Source organism: Hyperolius riggenbachi, chromosome 9 (genome assembly GCF_040937935.1).
Source record: "Hyperolius riggenbachi isolate aHypRig1 chromosome 9, aHypRig1.pri, whole genome shotgun sequence".
In the NCBI taxonomy this organism is placed as follows: Eukaryota; Metazoa; Chordata; class Amphibia; order Anura; family Hyperoliidae; genus Hyperolius; species Hyperolius riggenbachi.
In genome coordinates, this window is record NC_090654.1 from 230001087 (window position 1) to 230007821 (window position 6735).

At 46.8% G+C, this 6735-nt stretch overlaps 1 long non-coding RNA gene across 3 annotated transcripts in view; it reads left to right on the top strand.

The window, feature by feature from the left end:
- LOC137533010 (uncharacterized) overlaps window positions 1-6313 on the top strand; it is a 46871-nt gene extending 40558 nt beyond the window's left edge. For 2 of the 3 annotated variants that reach the window (XR_011024111.1, XR_011024113.1), the window contains exons 3-4: window positions 1446-1556; window positions 5947-6313. This is a non-coding gene — a long non-coding RNA (uncharacterized lncRNA). The remainder of the gene's footprint in view (window positions 1-1445; window positions 1557-5946) is intronic. The other variant, XR_011024112.1, reaches the window with a different exon arrangement.
- Window positions 6314-6735: the final 422 nt, after the last annotated feature.

Here is a 6735-nt window from a genome sequence, read left to right on the forward strand (position 1 = left end):
CCGATGCTCCTGACATTCAAGACCGGAGCTGTGCGTCATGATGTAATCGACATCAGGACGTCACGGGCGTAGGTGACGTCACATTGCCAAGTACCAATGCTCCCGACATTCAAGACCGGAGCTGTGCGCCGGAGGTGATGTGATCGACGCTGGCTGGAGGCACGGTAAGTAAATGGCACAGTGCTGGAGATCTTGGGGGGGGGGGGGGACAGCTGTACTGGATCAGCTAAAGCTATTTTACTTGGGGGAGGGGGGGGGGACACAATACTGCAGAAAACCTTCTGAGCAGCATGCCCGACACTGTGTCCGGCATACTGCTTTTAGCAAAATTCTCTTGCCCGTCTCAGTCTGGCATACCGCCCAGGAGGTTAAACAATGCATATTGCCTGGCTGTTTCATGATACGCTCTGTTTCATGCTCAGTAGGGAGGACCTAGATAGAAAAATGAGGTTACTGAGCTGAAGTTATTGTCAGCAGCACAGGGGGAAGGTGATTACAAGGGATGATTGATGGCATGCAAATCATTTCTCCTTGCATTAAAATTTCATATAAATTATATGCAGCTTGGAATTGATACAATCCGAAAAACGATGTCAGTTTTTATTAGTCCAACTTGAAGTTAAGTTGCATAACACTTACATGAAATTTTGGGGGGGCCAGGAGAGAGAGGAGACAGCATGGGATGCACGGGCTTTTCTAGTCGATTGCTACCAAATCTCTCTAAGGGATGGGACCCACTAGCCCATTTATGGCAGCATTTTGGAATCGCCAGCGATTCCCAAAAACGCTTTGCCATTGAAAGTGAGTGGATGGGAACTCACCAGTGAAATTGAGATTAGGGACAATTGCAGGACTTGTAGCATTTTGAGCACGTTGCCACTCAATGCTAAGTATATAAGCACTGCAAAATCGCTTTTGCAAAGTGATTTTGCAGTGCTTTGTGGGACCGACAACGATTGAAAATAAAAACGTTATTATACTCCACTAGGTGTCTTCTGTCCGTAGCCCCGCCCCCTAAATGAAGAGGTCACAGGTGCTTCTCTGAATGGTCCTAGAGAAACTCCTATAACCATTAGGGGGCGGGGCAATGGACAGAAGTCAGATACCTGGTAAGTATAATAAAGTTTTATTTAAAAAAACACGTGACTTGCTAATCAGAAGTGCTGTACTTTTTACTGTACCTCGCTTCTAAGCATCTGTGAATCATGATCCCAATCGCACTAGGAATCGCTGCGCACAGCGCTGCAGCAATTCTTGGCGGGTTCCAGGCCTAAAGCCAGGACCTCTCCATAGAGAATTATTGCACACAAGATGCTGCTCAGCTGGGAGTGCTTGCCTGTACAGAGAAGGCTTGTCACACTGTCACCTACAATGATGAAATGTATGTTTGTCTGCACAAGCTGTAGCCTCTGCCACTCGCAGGGAACTGCCTTTCTATATTGCAGTGACGATTCCCAGGGACATCAGTGTGAAGATGACACTGGAGCAGTTCGAAAAGCAGAAGGCTGCTATACAGGACTTCCTGTACTCACTCCTTTCTCCAGGCCAATCACAAGGTGACTATACTACATGCATCGAGTACCTGATAGACTGAGTACATCTGCCTGATCTCTGTTATAGTAACACTGCCTATAAAAATTCCGACTGCAGAGCCAGTGCTTGTCTAGAGACAAGACTGGGCAGTTGCCCTAGAGCCAGATGATGGCCCCACTCATGCATGCTAATAGCACTACCTCCTGTGTCCTGTCTACATCCCCGAACACCGGCACCTGTTCTCTGTGACCCGGCGGCATGTCAGGTGAGTAGTTACATGCCTGTGGGATGGAAAGACACAGGAGGCATTGTGCTGGCCAGACAGGCTACGCTACACACCAAGTACCCTGCAGCAACCCGGCCTAAGGGGAGACTAGAGGGCTGTCAATTGGCTCTGTGGCTCCATACTATCTTTGGGGGGACGACAATGACACAAAGGGCTTACCTAATGCTACATTTGAAGGGGGGGATGATTGTGGGTCAGGGTGGCTCCATGGTAATTTATGCCCAGGGACCTCCAGCTCTGATTGACTGACTTAGTTGTAATACCAATGCTGATAAAAAGAGTGGCACTCGCTGTACACAGGGAAAAGGGTGCCCAAGCCTCAGGGGATCCTCACACCATCAGATCCAATCCATGCAAGAAAGAGTGTTGGAGGCTGGCACTTCCAAAAATAGAAAAGCTCTTTATTGAAGCATTAAAAACAGTGGTAATACAGCGACAGCCCGCTGTTTCAGGTCTTAGCCTTTCTTCAAGCCGTTTCAACCACAAGTGAGATCACACATACATGCAACATATATAGTGTCATCCCACCCACATATCCAATCAATTCAAATCTCCCACAGCCAATCATATTACCTGAGCTCTCCGGCGGACCTGAGTGGAGACTACCGTATTTTTCGGAATATAAGACGCACTTTTTCTTCCCCAAAACTAGGGGGGAAAAGTGGGTGCGTCTTATATTCTAAAGGTACGGTATTTGGGCCCCAAAACATACTTACCGGTTCCTGCAGCCGCGATCCTGTCCTCCTCCGTCTGACTGCCGCCATCCAAGGGTCATCCGAGGGTCCCAGCTGTGGTCATCTGAGGGTCCCAGCCATCCCATCCAGAATCCCGGCTCTTCAGTGTCCCAGTCGCCAGATCGTCTTCACTGCAGACAGCAGCCATGCGGTAATCACGCGCTGCTGCCTCGCCGACATCCTCCATGGTAACGGCGTCCTCTTCCTAGTTACGGTGCCCCCTTCTGTGTGACGAGCGGCGCATGTGCGCCGGGTCACGCATGACTTCAGGCGCACGTGCGCCGGGGTCACGCATGACGTCAGGCGCACATGCGCTGCTCGTCACACAGAAGGGGGCACCGTAACTAGGAAGAGGACGCCGTTACCATTCAGGATGTCGGCGAGGCAGCAGCGCGTGATTACCGCATGGCTGCTGTCTGCAGTGAAGACGATCTGGCGACTGGGACACTGAAGAGCCGGGATTCTGGATGGGATGGCTGGGACCCTCAGATGACCACAGCTGGGACCCTCGGATGACCCTTGGATGGCGGCAGTCAGACGGAGGAGGACAGGATCGCGGCAGCAGGATCAGGTGAGATGCTGCAGGGGCAAAGTGTAGTGTAGTTTGTGTTGGGTGCAGGATTTAGTTAGTGTAGTGTAGTGTAGTTTGGGTTGGCTGCAGGGGTTAGTGAAGTGTAGTGTAGTAGTGTAGTGTAGTTTGGGTTTCTACAGGGGTTACTTAGTGAAGTGTAGTGTAGTTTGGGTTGGCTGCAGGGGTTAGTTCGTGTAGTGTAGTGTAGTTGGTGGGGGCAGCAGGGGTAAGTGAAGTGTAGTGTAGCAGGATTTAGTGTAGATGAGCAGTTCAGCTTAGATAGAGACAGTTTTGGGGGGTTTAAAGGTCCATAAGACACCCCTGCAACATAGACGCACCTAGGTTTAGTTTTTTTTTTTTTCCTGATTTTTGCCTTCTAAATCTAGGTGCGTCTTATATGCCGGAGCGTCTTATATTCCGCAAAATACGGTACATAGCCAACATGCAAAATATCCTAAAGAAAAACTGCCTCGGAGTGTGTCAGCGCACAACGCCGACAGGAAACCACTTCCGCATTCCTATTCGCTACTGCCGGATCAGGTGACTAAAGAGCGGCATGCATCACCACGTTCACGCTGCCCGGAGTCTACCCGTGGCTCTGCGCATACTCAGTGCGTGTAGAGCAATGCGACATAGTCAGTTCGCCGCCCACAAGGGCGTACCTTAATGACGTCGCATGTCAACAATACAGCCGCTCACAATAGCGGCAGGGTAAAGTATCCATAGCAGCGCGTCCCTGGCAACGCATGCACGCAATAGAGCAATAAATTAAACAACACTTACCCAATCCGCAGCAGCGAAAATAAGTTAGCTGGGGGAATTTTGGGTGGAGAAATGGCTAACTTATTTTCGTTGCTGCGGATTGGGTAAGTGTTGTTTAATTTATTGCTCTATTGCGTGCATGCGTTGCCAGGGACGCGCTGCTATGGATACTTTACCCTGCCGCTATTGTGAGCGGCTGTATTGTTGACATGCGATGTCATTAAGGTACGCCCTTGTGGGCGGCGAACTGACTATGTCGCATTGCTCTACACGCACTGAGTATGCGCAGAGCCACGGGTAGACTCCGGGCAGCGTGAACGTGGTGATGCGTGCCGCTCTTTAGTCACCTGATCCGGCAGTAGCGAATAGGAATGCGGAAGTGGTTTTCTGTCGGCGTTGTGCGCTGACACACTCCGAGGCAGTTTTTCTTTAGGATATTTTGCATGTTGGCTATGTAGTCTCCACTCAGGTCCGCCGGAGAGCTCAGGTAATATGATTGGCTGTGGGAGATTTGAATTGATTGGATATGTGGGTGGGATGACACTATATATGTTGCATGTATGTGTGATCTCACTTGTGGTTGAAACGGCTTGAAGAAAGGCTAAGACCTGAAACAGCGGGCTGTCGCTGTATTACCACTGTTTTTAATGCTTCAATAAAGAGCTTTTCTATTTTTGGAAGTGCCAGCCTCCAACACTCTTTCTTAGTTGTAATACCAGTTAGGTAGAAGGTTTGGAAGTGGCATACCTTGCCGTTTGAAGTTGGGTGCATATCCCAGTACAATGAGCAAAAATCCAAGACTAGTTAGCACACCATTGGTAAATTGCAGAAGTAATGTTGACGCATGCATTGAGGAATAAATACTTCTGCAATTTACCAATGGTGTACTAAACACTTTTAAACTTTTGCTAGTTGTAATAACAAGTCTTCTGTTAGATTTAGAGTCCTTTCACACTGAATCCATTCCGTCGCACCAGACATATTTCTACGGTATGCACATAATAGGTGTGGTGGAGCCCGTCAGTCATGTGCACATTTGCAGTGAAGCATACTTTCATTGTATTATATGATCGCATCACACTTTTCTGCAACTTGCATAGTGTGAAAGGATCCCAATTCCCCTGGAGCAAGTACACATAATGGGAAACGTCAGGATACCTCATCAGCAGACTTGTTCCAGTTGAGGCTGGGAACAACACTAGGCGTTGCTTGAAAGGTTGCATTTTGCTGCATATGCATTTGTGCTTTTCATGAGTATTTGCGTTTCGCACAAGCAGTTTTCTGGTGTAACGCATATAAATCACAAATGCATTTAGGATGTTTTTTTTTTTTTTTCAGCGTTTTATGCAAATGTCTAGTAAGTGGAAATACATCAAACTTGTTTTTGTTTGTCCGTCTCTGTCCTTCTTGTGCCCTCCTCTATGCCCCTTTGTGTCTCCCTTGTGTACTCCTCTATGCCCCTTTGTGTCTCTGTGTACTCCCATTTGTCCCCTGTGTCGTCCTCTGCATTGGCACAGTACAGGGAGTCCCAGACATTGCGGCGGGTTGGAGGTTCACATTGGCAGGCGTTCACAAGTCAGGAACTCCCTGCATTTAGACTATAAGGTGCAGTGATTTTTTTCCCCCATTTTTGGGGGGAGAATAAGTGAGTCTTATAGTCCAAAAAATACAGTAATTCCAAATGTAGCCAATTACAGGAGAGGCAGCAGGGGACATATGTGAAGTAAGAGAAAAGGGATAGCCCTGGAGCACACACCACAATTAATTGTAGCATCAGGGAGTCAACCAGCATACACCCGGTTCCCACAGGGGATCTACAGTCAATTGCAAAGAATACAAAAGCTGGGCCTATGTGACAGGGGCCTGTGTGCTGAAACATTGTGCTGTTTGTGGCTATGTTAGCACTAATAAATTGAGCTAGAATTGCAAAATCCACTTGGAGATCCAGCTTTTGTATTCTTTGCAAGCGACATATGTGAAGTAATCAACTGAAAATGATCACAAGTCACTTTTACTTGTATCTTTATGATGTTGTGGCCATTCCCTCTTCCCCTTTCTAGATACACAAGAAGAGAGCGAACAGTCAGATGACTAGTGAAGCTCTGTGTCTGTCCATTCAGATGACCAGTGAAGGTCGGCGTCTGTCTATCTGGGATGTGCATCCACGACTTTCCTCTCTAGTTACAGTCATGACTAGGAGAACTCATGGAAAAAGCATGTGATTTGATCAGTTGATAGATTTGCAGGGCTCTGATCACATCCTGCTTTAGCACATGATCACAACAAGCAAATCAGAGACTATATCACCTGACCAAACTGATTACATGCTTCTCCATGAGCTCTCCTAGAAATGCCCATCACTACTCCGGTCTTTAAAATCTCTTATAATATGAAATGATTCAATAAACTAGATGCTAACAAGCTGCAGATCTGTGTGTTGTGGTATCTTAAAGCGGACTGGAACTCAGAACTTCTTTTTTGCTCTAAAAGATAAGCAACAGCATAATAACTTTCAAAGTTAATTCATTTCTGTGTTAGTTTACAGAACTCCTGCAATAACTCTGTTAAATGTTAAGATGAGGGATTTGTAACTTGAACACAAAGTCTTTCAGAGACCAGAGTAAATCATTTTAAAAGGATGTGGTTGTTTATTTATCATTATTGATTTTCCATGAATATTCAAAAATATAAATCAATAAAGGTACAAATCTTAGTTACGTTACAAATGATTACAAAAAATGAACAAATTGATTGTATGTCTGTATGTATGAAAGTATGTGTGTGTCTGTGAAGTGAAAATGGCAGAATGACCCACTCCCGCCTAAAACTCCTTACATAAAGAAATGGGC